General features: G+C 35.6%; 1 protein-coding gene across 1 annotated transcript in view; it reads right to left on the reverse strand.

Moving 5' to 3' along the window:
- The window catches only part of LOC129260441 (trace amine-associated receptor 6-like), a 30,611-nt gene extending 15,075 nt beyond the window's left edge, over window positions 1–15,536 (reverse strand). Inside the window, exon 1 of the mRNA XM_064099391.1 lies at window positions 15,422–15,536. The gene's annotated coding sequence lies outside the window, so the exon portion shown is untranslated. The remainder of the gene's footprint in view (window positions 1–15,421) is intronic.
- Window positions 15,537–16,064: the final 528 nt, after the last annotated feature.

Here is a 16,064-nt window from a genome sequence, read left to right on the forward strand (position 1 = left end):
TGCATTCATTGAAGGTATTAAATGGAATGATGAACCTGTCAAGTACTTATACCTTGGTCACATTTACTCTACGGCGGCCGTATACGGCCAGTCGAAAACAGCCGTTTTATCAATTTTAATTCAAACCACCTAAATTATACAACGCTGTTTACTATATGAACCTTACAGTAATTGTTTAAACAGTTTAAACAACTGTTTAAATCTTTAGCAACAAAGTTTAATTTTCAATATCTAATTGTCAATAAATTAAACATGATTGTTTAAACGGTTAAACAAATACTGTAAGGTTCATATAATAAACAGCGTTGTATAAAATCTTAAACAGCGTTTTTACTGTGTATGTGTAGTTGGACACAAAAAAATGTTAAAACGGCTGTTTTCGACTCGCCGTACGGCGGCCGTAGAGCAAATGTGACCAAGGTATTAGGAATGTATCTAACAAGTGATAAAAAAAGAGTCTGAACGACTGAACTGGTTTATGAAACTTCAAAAAGTTAAATCAATTTTAAGTTTTTGGAAAATGAGAAATTTAACTTACTATGGTAAAGTTTTGATTCTTAAATCATTAGTAATTTCTCAATTTGTTTACGTTGCCTCTGTATTACCAATCCCCCAGAAACTAGTTGTTGATCTCAATAAACTGATGTATAATTTTTTATGGAATTCAAAACGAGAAAAAGTCAAGAGAGCAGTCTTGATTAATGATATTATAAGGGGAGGACTGAGAATGATAGATTTGAAATCTAAATTCCAATCCTTACATTTATCATGGTTGAGTAGATTCTTTGAAAATGATAATGATGTACCGTGGAAGTTTATGTTTAGATATTGGATTGAAAAAATATGTCCTTTTTTATTACTTTTGAAAACAAATTGTTTCAGTAAAGATATGTTAAAGTTGTGCGTAAAACAAAAGGTACCCGACTTTTATATAGACTGTCTCATAACTTGGAGTGAACTTAAATATATTCAGTTTCCAGATATTGTAAATGTTAAAAATCAAGTTTTGTGGTACAATAGTAATATCACACATGATAGAAAACCTTTATTTAAAAAAAAATGGTTTGAAAAAGGCATTATAACGATTAATGACATTGTAGAAAATGGATGATTTCGGCCAAGAGAACATATTTGTCGAGAGCTTGGCTCAAATTCTTTGTTAATTGACTTTAAGTATTCGAAACTGAAAAATGCGATACCAAAAATTTGGATCGAAAGAATTCTAGACATAAGTTATGCAGATAACGATGAAACAAATTCACAATACGGAAGCGACGTATTCGAAATTAGAACGCTTGATTTTATTAGACTACTATCAATGAAGGCTCGCAATTTCTATAGTTTATTGTGTGAGTTTAAGAAAAGAGAACCGACTGCTTTAACATTCTGGGAAGGTAAATTGAACCTTGCAATTGATTTTGACTGCATGGAAAGACACATTGAAATTTAAGTTTAAGATATTGAAAAACAATAAAATAAAGCAACTCAACTTCAAAACTCTTCATAGGATTTTACCGTTTAGATACAACTTGTGGAGGTGGACAATTGTAACAGACAACTTATGTATTTTCTGTAAAACAACAAAATCTTTTGTTCATGTTGTTTTAGAATGCCCAAGCGTAAAGCTTTTCTGGAAACGTATTGTGGATTTGATTAATTTAATGTTTAAAGAAAAAATCATATTAAACGAAAAATTAGTAATAGTTGGTTTTGATTTCACACATGAAAAAGTAACAGATATAAATACAGTCCTTGTGTAAGCTCAATATGCAATCTATTTGATGTATATGATTAATTATTTTCAAGGTAAACCATACAACAGTTATTCTATATGGCATGTGTTTAAATATGACATTCTTTTAAACGACATCTCGGATGTTGTCTCTAAGACCCTGAATGTTAATACATGTTAACTTGGCAATTGAATGAATAAAAACCTCTGACACGAGGGAAATAAAATTTGTTACTTGTAATCCGATTTTGATCAGATTTTCAGCATTTTGCTTTGTGAATTTTACTCTATTTATTGAGATATGAATATTCTCAGCCTGGAGCATCCCTTTAGGGTGGAACAACATTTAGTGTATTGTAATTACGTGTTCTAACACCATGTCTTTTACAAACCATTTTAATTTTGTTTACATAAGCGAGATGGGGCCATTTTTTGTTCAATAAGTGTCCACTTATATAATCTCCTTAACGATCTGTTCCCCACTATAATTTATAAACTCAAATTTTCCAGTACATATCGGGCGGCTCGTTTCTGAAGTGTGTAAAGTTTTGAGAGTGCCTTTGAACCAATTTCGTTTCCCCAGACTGGTAGTACATAGTCGAAACAGGGTTGAATATTGGATTTGTATAATATATTCGATAGGGTTTTATTTATAGGATTTGTTGTAATTTACCAAAAGAAAAAAAATCTTATAGGCTAAGCTTTTCGACAATTGAGCAATGTGTGAATTCCATTTAATATTTTCGTCTACTTTGACTCCAAGATATCTAACAGTTTTGACTTATTCTACTGGCTTATCATCAATGAATAAGTGAAGCCTATCGGTGGATCTATTTTTGAGCATCATGACTTTTGTTTTATCAATATTAAATGTAAGATGATTAGTGTCATAACACTTTTTTATTTTATCTGAAAAAAGGTTTTTTTTTGCATATCAAAATTTATTGTTGTTGTATTTGGACCAATATTATTGATAACAACATCATCCGCAAATATGTTAAATGTGCCACTTACACTTTCAGAGATATCTTTAATCATTATTAGAAGCAAATATCGGACCCAGAACACTTTCCTGTGGGATCCCAACGGTAACATTTTGGTAGGATGATAATAAACTGTGGCAATATACAGTTTGTTTTTGTTGCAAAGGTAACATTTAAATCATTCCAAAGGGATATTATGAATTCCATATTTCTCCATTTTGAAATGAAAAAGATTATGGTCAATTGAATCAAGACATTTTTACGTATCCAAAAAACATACTCCAAGATCTCCATGTTCGTTAAATAATGCTTCATACCAGTCGTCAACTACCCTATAATTATGTAAACAAGAAACTGTGAATCATTTGGTAAGAAAGCAAACTGATCGACGCTAAAAAGGTCGTGATCAAGAAGATAATTAAAAAGTTGTTTTTCACAATCTTTTCAATTAAGCTTTAATAGCTCTATGCTGGTATCATCCAAAAATCAAATAGCCGACGAGTTGAAAATGTAATTGGGGGTTGTAGCCGGGATGGCTTGCAGTTCGGATGTTACAGTACTCTCAGATTAAAAGAATCTCGTATATTACAATGTTTTCAATATCGCAAAAATCCACACAAATTTATTATAAGTATATTGATGGACACTGGGTTGATGATGATGATATTCGGTTTAAATAAAAATCGCATCGAAAATCGACACGCAATCACGTTGATGTTCGAGATTGCATCATACTTGACAACCCGCAAACTTTTCCAAAATTGAATATAGGCCCTCCACTCTCACGTTTTGAAAACTTTTTTTTTCTCTGAAAACTGAAATAGGATCTACATATTTTAGGTTAATTGTGACAATCTTTTTATAACAACCATGATAAAGGAAAAAATGCGTCTCGATGCGTACTATACACGATTCACTACCGCAAAATATAACAACCATCTTCATTTGTTACTATTAAATCGTCAATATTATCATTACTGTTATTCGTACTATCACGCCCGATAATATCACTCTATTATTATAAATATTATTATTATTATAATCATCATTATTATTATCTTCATCATCACCCTTATCACTCACTATATATTTCATATCTATTTCCTATTGTCCAATCTCAATTATAACATACATTATATTCATAATCATATTCATCATGTTCATAATAATGACTATGAAAGATGATATTGATGATGACGATGATATGCTGGTGATCACCGTTTTATCAGATGATTTATGCAATATAACATGCTTATCGCTACTCGATCATGATGAAAGAAATCTTTGAGTAATAGCACAAAAGAAGTCGAGATGGTGGTTTATACGCACTTAGAACACAAAACATTCCCCATTCAACGGGCCGATGGTCTTTTGAAAAAAGATTCATCTATTGCAATTACGACAACAATCACGACAGCGGATATGCAGGGAAACTAAAAAGGCATTTTGCTTATACAATCATAGGCCTGTTATATTGGGGCAATGCCTAAAAAACAGTTCAAGGCCAAGCAATCCTGAAAGGTATAAGTGTTCAATTCTATTGATGGATAAGACTCTAAAATTTGCTTTTGCTCTGTTAGGCCAGTAAGTATATTACCTAAAATAGATGATAAATATCTAGAAAGAATCTTTCTTCTGTTTTAGAGTATAATCTAATATCGATATCATTCTACATATCGCCCTGCATCATACGGTTTACTGACGGTTGGTCTAATCATTTGATGGGCTAACAATATTCGGGCTAAACCCACTTAGTTCTTGATATCAAGAATTCAATTCTTGACATACATTAATGCTCGGTACCAGTGAGGGAATTCGTGCATTACATTTGCGTTAAAAATCAGAATGATTTCTTGCAATACATTAACGCTCGAAATCAGAAATGAATTCTTGATATCAAGAAATGAATTATTGATATCAAGAAATGAATTCTTGATATAAAAAATTGAATTCTTGATATCACGAAATGAATTATTGATATCAAGAAATGAATTATTGATATCAAGAAATGAATTATTGATATCAAGAAATGAATTATTGATATCAAGAAATAAATTCTTGATATCAAAAAGTGAATTCTTGATATTAAGAAATGAATTATTGATATCAAGAAATGAATTATTGATATCAAGAAATGAATTCTTGATATCAAAAAAAGAATTTTTGATATCAAGAATTGAATTCTTGATATAAAAAAAATGATTTTATATGTGGTTAATAAATTATCAAGAATTGAATTCTTGATATCAAGAAATGAAGTCTTGATATCAAGAAATCTAATTCTGGATATCAGAAAATGTGAATAAATGTTCAAACGGCTTGCCATATGCGCGTACCTGTATGCCTCTATCACCACTATCATGACTATGAGCCCCCATAAACCCCCATTGCGTGGACCTGTCCTTTGAGAGGTTGAAAGTTATACGAGATGTGAAGAAGTTTTCTTACTGAGACAACCCCCCCCCCAAAAAAAAAAAAAAAAAAAAAAACAGGAAGTGGTGCACTGGGCGCGCCCCGCTGAATATCGATCGATAACAGCTTGAAAAAGAATGTATAACGAGCTGTCAATAAAAGTACATCAGGGAAAGGGCTAAATATGTGAACTTAATTAATCTTTCAAATGTAATCCTTCAGTCTTAACGTCACTTCCTAGTGCCCCGAAGCGTGTGGAGGCGAGATCTCAAAGAAACCAGGAATTCTAGATACTTTGCTTGATCCCTTCCCAATGGAATATTCCTTGCCATGAATTGAAATGGAAACCCGCTCTATTAATAGACCAAACAAAATAATTTCTCTCTCCCCCCCCCCCTCCTTTCTACATGTTCTATATCCTTTGTTTTTTTAAATTTCTTTTGTAAAAGTGTCACCATGAAAAGCTCGGTCGCTTTGCTCCCTCTCTTGAGTTTCTTCGAAAACTTTCACACATCTCATCCCCGCCAGGAAAAGAAATTTCTGCGTTCCGTTATGATTATTGTTGGTACATAAATAGTTCTTTCGGGCACAGTAGGGCAAAAAGAAAATAACCATGATCAGTCGTGTAACATGAGCAAAAAATTAAGAAAGGGAGGCATAATTATATGTGGCCTTTAAATTCTAAGTCGCAAGAGAGCATTTGTTGTAGATTTTGATCTGATAATCCTCTCTGGTCGTTGTAGTGCCCCCCCCCCCCCCACACACTCATATATGCCCGTATCATGACAAATGATGGAAAAACGTTAGTTCTAATTCTGCTCAGTCTTGATTAAAAACGAGCAGCAATGAAGGCATTGTGTTTTTTCAATTACGGGGACTTTTGTTTTTACTATTTTTTTCTTTAAAATACACACTTGCAAACGTTCGTCGAATATATAATTTAGATGGAATATGAATATTTGAAAACAAATATAACGACAATACTTTGGAAAGTCAAAAAGGGGCCTAAGCTTTCGATCCTAGCAGAATCTTCGTCGGAGGCAAAATGACAAACATATAAAGTGGAACAACCATAATATAGACCACAAACAAGCTACAGCAACACTAGAAACAAGGAGACAAAAGGGGCATTAGTGAGTAGAGAAGACCAATCAGGTTAGTGAAGGGGATGAAAGAAAAGGAGTAGGCAGACACAAAGGGAAGTTAGTGTAAGTAAGGCCAGTAAAAGACCTCAAGCCAAGAGGGATTAAAATAATGAGGCAGGCAACATCAAACAGGATCTGGAACAAAACAGTGATAATGGGATGAAAAACAAGAGAATTAGTGAGAGGTGAGTCAAACAGGTTACAAAGAAAGGCTTAATAAACTGGTGCATAAGAGTGGGGGAAAAAAGGAAAAGAATGGGGAACAACTGATAATGTGCAAAAGACATATAAGTATATATGATAAAGCATTAAACAAACTAAGAGAAGAAGGTAAGTGTAAATATGTATCTATAAGTGATATGTATATAAATATATCCAAAAAAGAAATGTATATGAAAAAATATAAAATACACATATGGTGAAACTGATATTGTAATCCACTAGGTGTGACGGGAAAAAAACATAAGACTATATAGTAGGGAAAAAAAAAGAAAAAAAAAACCTGTAGATGTGAAAAAGAGGAAGCAGATTGCCTAAAAAGGTAAAAGCAAATATAGAAGAGAGGGGGTGTATTATGAAGAAACCATAGTATACATGAAAATAAGCAAATGTGGTAAATCTAAAAGAGGTGAGTGGAGAAAAAACAAATATATATATATAATAATTATTATATCGCCTGAATAAGGAAGGAAAAATTGGAGCTGAGCTTGTATGAGATATGGGAGGAAAGTAGAGTAAGAAACTATAATGTAACTATTCAAAAGAGCTGAGGGGGAAAATTATATGTATATATAAATTGAAAGTGGATAGGAAAGAAAAATCAGTCGTTCCCCTCTTGGATGTTCAGGCCATGAGGTTGGGTGGTGCGAAGTCGTCTCATCCAGAGCTTCTCCCTGCTAGTACGGACTGAGTCAGGACGGGTACCTAAAGATTCGATGCCCTGTAGCATCATGTCAGTGATGGAGTGGTTGGGGAGGTTAAAATGGCGGCCAACTGGAGTGTCCAGCTTTGCTGTGTTGACGGTGGACAATACTTTGCATATTTTTCGATATGCAGGCGCGCCGGAACTCTTATACTTTCGAGGGGGCGGGCACATATTTTTGTCAGTAGGATCCAGATTTTTTCCAGGGGGGGGGGGGTAAAAACGTTTTCATCCACATTTTCCCAATTGGCCGCTAAAAGCTGATTTTTGCATTTGTAGGCTTTTTGAGGCCTCAAGGGGGCAATAACTTGTTATCTGAAGAAACTTGATAGTATCGTATTTTAAGGTCAAGTTTATTTCAACATATCATTATCATGTAATTAGAAGAATCCAATCTTCGGAACATGACAAAGACTGTTTCCATGGTGCCAGAAAATGATTTGCATTCAAATGTACAAGGAATGTGTGTGAAGCACCCTGGTGAAGCATGAAGCGGAGAGGAAAAAGGGCGCTATCCTGTTTATCGAAATGTTTCGGGCGAAAAACTTTGCTGTTTACTGTATTAAACTTAATATGATTTTGGCCCGAAATGATGATTATTTTGATCGAAACTGAACTGAGTATTGTTTCTACAAAGAACCATACTTTGCCTGAATAATTCAACGCATCGAAAATGAGATTTTGAGCTACGTCTGAGAACAGTATTCCAATGGATTGCTGGAGTTACTCTTTTTTCACGTATTACAGTCTCTTATAATGTAGACTGATATAAAGCGAACGCGGCTGTCAACGCTCATAATCATGGTCATGGCGGCCAACACGCTAACATGAATAAGAGTGATGCCTGGATGGACTTAAATATAAACTCGCTCATCTGCATTTAAGGTTTGATGAACTGGATCCCGTTCACTTACAACACACTAAAATCGCAGAAATTCAGCTTTAGTGGGTTCCAACGCATTTTACGGTAAGTTACTCAACAATTATTATTGAGCTCATAACCACGTATAACTAGATTGGATGTGGAATGTTTTGTGGTTACGTAACAATCATACATAACATGAAAACAATTTTTGATTCATTATTAACATGTTCGGAGTGGTGTGATTGACGCAAGTTGTAAACTGGAGGCTAAGTTTTTATTGCTAATGAGATACGATTGTTTTTTAAATTAAATTCCAATGTAGCACAATTTTGTTTGACTTAAAACCAAATGATTGCTTTGGTGTAATATTTTTCGCGAGTTTGACGCAGCCGAGCGAAATCACTGTCATAACAAACTCAAGGCTAACGTTTTCAGAACGTCTCAGCCCTATTCTTACAAATGAGACGATGTATCTCATAAGGCCTAAATAAATAATGCGAATGCGCGAAGCGCAAGCTTAAATTTGTGTACGTTTCATGTATTCACACTTGAAAATTTAAAACTCTGATAATTTTTTTTTTCTGTAATCATAAAAAATGCGTACTATATTACAATCAATGTGAGCGCAAAGCAGGAAGCTTTAATATACCGACTTGAAAACGGACTTGCTAAGGACTGTCTACAAACTAAGATTCATGAAGATGCATATCCCATTAGTCTCAATACTAGCGCGTATGGTGAGCTGAGTTTTTTTTTCTTTTAATATTCTGCATTTTTTTTGGTGATAATGAGCAGGGTGCGTACCCCAAAAGAAAATAAAGAAAACTTGAATCGCGAGCGGAGAATTTTTGCATAATGAAAATAGAACAGGATATATTAAGCCCCATATTACCCTCTTAATAGAATATTAGCTCTCCCAACATGCTTGAATGCGAGCGCGAAGTATTACTTGCCCGAGTTTGTGATAGGGTCCATGCTTTAATGTACATTTTGGCTTTACCATTCTCTATCCAGGAAAATAAGATGCACCTCATAACATAGAATGCGAAATCCACTAGATCATGCTTGTTATTTGTACTTGGAAGCACTTGCTAGAACATTCCCAAGGGAGTGGAGAAAGTGCTTACACTGTGTGCATGCAATTCCAGTCAGGTTCTGATGACCAGTGAGATGTAGAAGTTAAATATTTACAAGAATCCAGTTCCAATTTACCATGAATTCTTGTGTTAATATATTTAAAGGGATGGTCCAGGCTGGAGATATTTATATCTCAATATATAAAGTATAATTCACAAGAGCAAAATGCTGAAAATTTGATCAAAATTGGATAGCAAATAACGAAGTTATTGAATTTTAATGATTTGCATTATTCGGGTGAAACAGTTCTTGGCATGTCTTCATGAATATTCATTAGGTGGGCTGATGATGTCATATCCCCACTTGTTCTTTTGTATTTTATTATATGAAATTAGGTTTATTCAAATTTTTCCTACCAAGAACTAAAACAATTGGATTGACAACTGATTAGGTGCATTAGTTATTTATTGCCGCAACGTATTTCATCATAATAAAGACACATCATTTACACATGTAGGAAAAAATGAATCAATTATGATTTCATGTAATAACATAAGAAAAAGGAAAGTGGGGATATGACATCATCAGCCCACCTAATGTATATTCATGACGATGTGCACATAACTGTTTTCACAAATCATTTATAAACTTTAAAATTCAATAACTTCGTTATTTGTTGTCCGATTTTGATGACATTTTCAGCATTTCGCTCTTTGAATTTTACTCTATTTATTTAGATTAGATATTTCCAGCCTGGGCTTTCCCTTTAAGAGTGATACATAAATATTCGTAAATGCAAAAGAGCTCATCTGGTCCATAATCACACTCCTCCCAGAGTGAGACGATGGGCGAGTCGTTTTGGAGACTGAATTATAACTCACTCTGGAGTGATAATGTATCAAAAAACAAACTGTTCACTCCAGAAAGAGCTATTAATGCACTCTCAAAAGATGTTAATCCCACTCCAAAATGATTGGTCGCTTGTCTCACTCTGAGAGGAGTGTAATTTTGCAACTTAAAAGGAACAATATCATTAAAATTAAATGACACGTCAATTTCCCCTCTTTAACTTAATTTATGCATTTACACATATTGAAATATTTAGAAAAATATGCAAAGCAGTAATGGAAGACCAATAGAAAAATGGGCGTACGGGGGGGGGGGGGCTTTTGCCCCCCAAATTTGTCAAGAACAAGAAAAAAGGGAAAGAAAAAGGAAAGGAATAAGGGTGAAGTATGATATTATTTTGTGAATATTTGTCAAAATCTATCACAAACTTGGATTTTTGTTTTAAAAAAATGTCGAAATTTTTGCTCGCTCGCAACGTCTTATCAATTTTATGCGATACGCCATATCGAGCCCCCTCAATTTTTTCGGCTCATTGCGTCACTGAATAGAAAGCTATTGAGGCTTGACATTCATACATAAGTTACATCAAGCGGCATTAAAATGGGGGGTCATATAATTAGAGACAATATGGCCAAATTATGTGCAGACATGAACCCCGAAAATAAAATTATTTAAAGATAAAAAGAACTAAAATGTGAGCTTGAAATTTGTTTTGTTACCTGAAAAGATGTGATGTCTCGTCTTTTTAGATCGGTTCAATATCTGAATGACACCCGTTAACTGGACGGAGAAAACACGAATGATATCTCTGGAGCGTTTCGGGCTCGGACAAGGACGATGGGATTTAAATCGGATCGCATCACAAGAAAATTGATTTAGTTGAAATCGCACTCAGCTAAACTAAGATGATTTGCACATGCGATAATCATAAGAATGTTCTGCGCATGCGATGATAAGTGCGCATGATGCAATAATCATGAGCATTGCGCATGTCCGTTGGTGGGGCAGATCAGATGGAATGCCCTTTCCTCCTCAATGGGAAAATAATGACGTCGAATAACCTTTCTGATTGGCGGATGCTTTACTAAGAAGCTATTAGATTTCGTTCAAGTAGCATAATATTGTGGGTGTATAATTTTCTCATGATTATAATCTGGTCAATAACAAGTGAGACAGATGGTAGGCATATTTTTTTTCTTTTATTCCATTTACGCCATATAGCTCTCATTGGTTTTTTTTAAGAATCATCTAAGAATCCTCTTAACATCTAACCCCTCCCCACCCTCTATCAATTCCCGTCATTCTAGCTTAACACACATAGTTGCAGCAAGAAACAAAAACAAAAATAAATGAATAGAATAAATGCATGGTCCATTGTTAATGTATTGTAGTGACCAAAGTAATATCTTAAATTTCACACTTTGATTTGTTCCTTTTTTACCACCATACGACTATTTCGAGTGGTGAAATTACGTCACAGACCGCGAAACCACATTACTTTTTTGGTCACGTGGGTCTGGTATCATTCCACCGAGGAAAAATAGTCATCCTCTTTGCTATCATTGTCATATATTGTTATATTGTCGTCGAAAACATTATTAAGGAATAGAAATCTACACACATACATAATGTTGTGTGTAAACGTCTCTCCCATGTTTCATCATAGGTGCAGGCCATGTTACAGTGGAAAACACTCCGTCCCTCGGATAGGACGTTAAATGGAGGCCCCGTGCAGAGGAGAGTCACCACCTTTGCACGTTACGAACCCACTGCACTATTCGTATAAGAGTAGGGGGAAAACCCGGTGTAGTGGTCCACCTGCACTCCCCCAATCAGCTATATCGGGAGTAGAGACCTGCGGGTCATAGTGATTCGTTCGCTTTTCGCCTCCCAGGCACAGGTGACGCTAAAACAAATAATGATAATAATGATATGTATACAAGCATATGTCAATTAACTTTACAGGTATAAAGTATATTCAGTGTAGTATAATATTACATCATGAATTAATGCAGAGCTATATCAGGCAAGTCTTTGTAGCTGGGTAGCAACCTTATCCCACTTACAACATTAAACGAAGTCGTCACGACTCGTCACTTTTTTTTTCTTTTTTCGAAAGCTTGAAAGCTACCTTTTCATATTCGGATATGTGTGGCTGCCGGACAGTGTAGCGGTGGATTTAATTTCCATCAGCGGATACGGTATCCGCCGGCAGATATCGTTCTTAATGGCAGATATCGTTCATACTTGGAACCATATCTGCCGGGTTTGACGCGGTTTGATGTATGCAGATTTGGGATTTCTCGGGGGATCTGGTTCAGTTTGACAACGTGTATTCGTTATTGATTTGGTATGACACCCTCGGCAGCGCATGCGCGACTCTGGCAATATCGGGGGGGGGGTGATTTACGGCCGCATTTTTGTCAAGGGGCGGATCCGTGCAGCTTCTGACAAGGGGCGCGATGGGGGTGGGGAATTAAAGGTTAAATGTGTTGATATTTCATGTAGTTATATAGACCTGTAGATTTGTAACATTTATCAATTTTTCACACCTTCCAGAATTCCAGGGGGCTCTGCCTATGGAGAATGATACATGCAGCACATCCCCCCAGGAAAATCTTGGGGGTGCTTCAGCAACCCCAGCACCCCCGCTTCTCAGGGACATGGGGATAAAGGAAGTTCCTATAAGTATCTATAGCTGTGAGCAATTTAGAGCAGAACAATCCAAATAATAATAATAATACTAGTGTACAAAGTAGAAAACATGTAGTCAACCCGATTTTTTTCTTATTAAAGGACAAGTCCACCTCCAACGAAAAGTTGATTTGAATAAAAAGAGAAAATCCAACAAGCATTACACTGAAAATTTCATCAAAATCGGATGTAAAATAAGAAAGTTATGACATTTTAAAGTTTCGCTTAATTTCACAAAACACTTATATGCACATCCTGGTCGGTATGCAAATGAGGAGACTGATGACGTCATCCACTCACTATTTCTTTTGTATTTTATTATATGAATTATGAAATATTCTGATTTTCTCCTAATTGTCAAGTGAACAACGATTAATTCCTCCCTGAACATGTGGAATTATAGCATTGTTTAATATTATATAGTTCAGTCAAGTTGGTCCGTATTGTCAAATTTGTAAAAAATGAAATATTGTATAATTCAAACAATAAAAAACAAAAGAAATAGTGAGTGATGGACATCATCGATTGACTCATTTGCATGTCACTGAGTGGTGCATATCACTGTTTTGTGAAAAATAAGCGAAACTTTAAAATGCCATAACTTTCTTATTTTACATCCGATATTGATGAAATTTTCAGCGTTATGCTAGTTTGATTTTGCTCTATTTATTCAAATCAACATTTTTCTGGGGTGAACTTGTCCTTTAAAATAGATGGCAGGTCCTATTATTTTGAAGAAAAGAGGTACCCAATTTAGATTCCTATTAAAACACCTCCCCGCCCCCCTCCGCGCCCTACATCCGTCAAATATCGGCAACAAAATTAAATCAATGAGGAAACATAATAAAATATACATTATTTCAAATCCATAGAGCACCCCAAAATAAATTAAACATGGGCAACACTTTGGTGAGTACTACCATGGACCTACTAGTAGACCCTATTATTTTTTGGAGGAGGTTATACAGTGCGTATCAAAAAATCGAGACAGATTTGAAGTCTATAAATTTTCAGTTTCAAATTATGCAGTCTATATTTTGGTGTTAATAGATGCTCTGAACTCTTATCTTTCAAATGCCATTAAAAAAATTAGTTTGTTCATGCTTGAGCGAACACGGAATGTTTTTGTCTGGGGTTAAAAAGGAAGCTTGCTTGCGCCATGGCGTTATGTTGTATGCCGCCCACTTGCGGCCTAGGTTTTAGAGTTTGCTGTTCTGTTCATTGGGGTATTCGCCCCTTCCGGCCGGCAGCTTGCGTTGCGTGAGTATGTTGAATAAATGCTTAAAGTAGAAATATATTGAAAATCATAAAAATGAAGAATTATATATCAAATTAAAGGGGAAAATAAGAAGAATACGATGGGGTACATCATTTATCATGGAGACCGATGAAACTCACTTAATTGATAGTTTAAAGTTCTCTCTCTGAATGTTTCAAACACGCTCAATTACGTCCGCGAAATTGGGTTTTTTTTATGACGTGTACGAGAGACGTGATTGGCTCTTCCACGTCAAGCTCCACTTGCATGCAAAACCTGTTGCGAGGGTACGTTTTCTCTACACTCACTGAATACTTCGATCACGAAATGGAAGAAAACCCACAAGTTTATCCATATTTTGGATTTTCAAATTGATGATTTTGAAGATGAAGAGAATGATGAAGTTTCTAGCTCTAGTGTCGTGGATGGAGGTAAATTAGGGGAATTACGTCTATGATGATGAGTCGGACAATTCAACTTGCATGCCGGTCGATTCGCTACCAACTCATGCAGCATATGGAAAACTAGCGGACAGAAGGTCCTCGCTGCACGCGCGCACCCTTATAACACGCAGAATTCCCTTGCATTATACCCTTTTTTCACAAACAAATGTGTATCAAGGACAAGCGTTGATTCAGATAGAATTTCCGCCCCCCTGAAATGAATGGTAACAACTTCTTCTATCAGATGATCATAATTTTTTTTACATTCAATTGGTGGGAAATATGGCACTTTATTACATTAAAATCACTAGAAACCATCCATAGTCAGGAATATGTATTGGGATAATGGGTTTGGGGGACATTTTTATAGTACCCGGGTGGATTATATCCGTCGTCACATCGGTGGGTGGTGGTATCATGAATTTCCGCCCAGATTACAATAAAGGGCACATTGTAAGGCAAATACTCATGAAAGAACCATGGAGATTGGTTAATAAGGAAATAGGGCACTTTTATCATCAAATCAGAGGAGATTTTCTTTGTGATAGTGATGTCCGAAGAGCAAACCTACACTCGTGACGGGTCCATTATGTATACGAGGGGTGCATCCTAGCTTACCACTGCATAGCTAAGTCTGAAAATTAAGTTTTGCTTATTTCTTTCATTTTATAATGATGTTTAAATGTTCAAACAACGATAATTCATGAAAATTGACTCAAAATATTGCGAATCAACGCTGAAACATTATCTGTGTATACATTTTATCCCTCTGTAATGCTATTTCCCCCATAAAGCCGCAATGGAACATTCCGCACCACTAGTCATACGATGATCGCGAGGTCTGCAAACGTCGTCTGCTATGTTTTTACATGTCCGTACACTGCATACAAGTTTTCGATATGCTGCAGTGCTAGCTGCACGTAGGCCTACCGCGGGCCAAAATAAATCCATGAAAATTCCAGCCTGACCAGCCATACAGATCGAGTCTCTTCCCTCTGTCAAGGCTCTAAAGAAGGAAAATAATGATATAACTGTACTTACAAACAAGTGAATATATCCGAATCTGAAGGCAAATCAACTCAACGAATAGCAGCAGACGATATTCACCGACGATAAACTTCACGTGGCCGTGGCTGGGATAAATTGTCACTCGTTCGGTTAGATATAATTTCTACCTCATTATTTTGACAAAATTACGAAACTCGGGGAATTATTCATTTATATTAAAATATAGTAACACCTCGTACTATTTTTAAATTACGATAAAACCTTTTTTGAAGCAAAAAGTTGAGGTAAATTAAAATTAGATGTAAAAGATCATCCCCAACATGCTAGCTCGTATGTGATTGTATAACAAACCATCCAAAATGCCGATTGAGAGCTGTGCAACACGTGTATCTACTCTCTCAGCCAAGGCGAGCAAGCAATATGTGTTTGAAGGTTTGTTTACAATCAGGAGACGCGCGTGTAACTTTATCCTAAACTAGGGAGTTTAGGTTTGTGTTTATTATCAATAATAAACGGTACATGCACACCGGGCATGCACATCAACTTTATTACTGCCTGATCTGCGCCCTCTGTCGTTCTTCTCTTTCGCCCCTGGTATGAATGAATGGGTGTGGCATACGTGACCCACCAAAATATGTTCGAAGATATAATACATGTAGACACTGGCGGATCCGGG

The sequence above is a fragment of the Lytechinus pictus genome, chromosome 5, assembly GCF_037042905.1.
Source record: "Lytechinus pictus isolate F3 Inbred chromosome 5, Lp3.0, whole genome shotgun sequence".
Taxonomy (NCBI): Eukaryota; Metazoa; Echinodermata; class Echinoidea; order Temnopleuroida; family Toxopneustidae; genus Lytechinus; species Lytechinus pictus.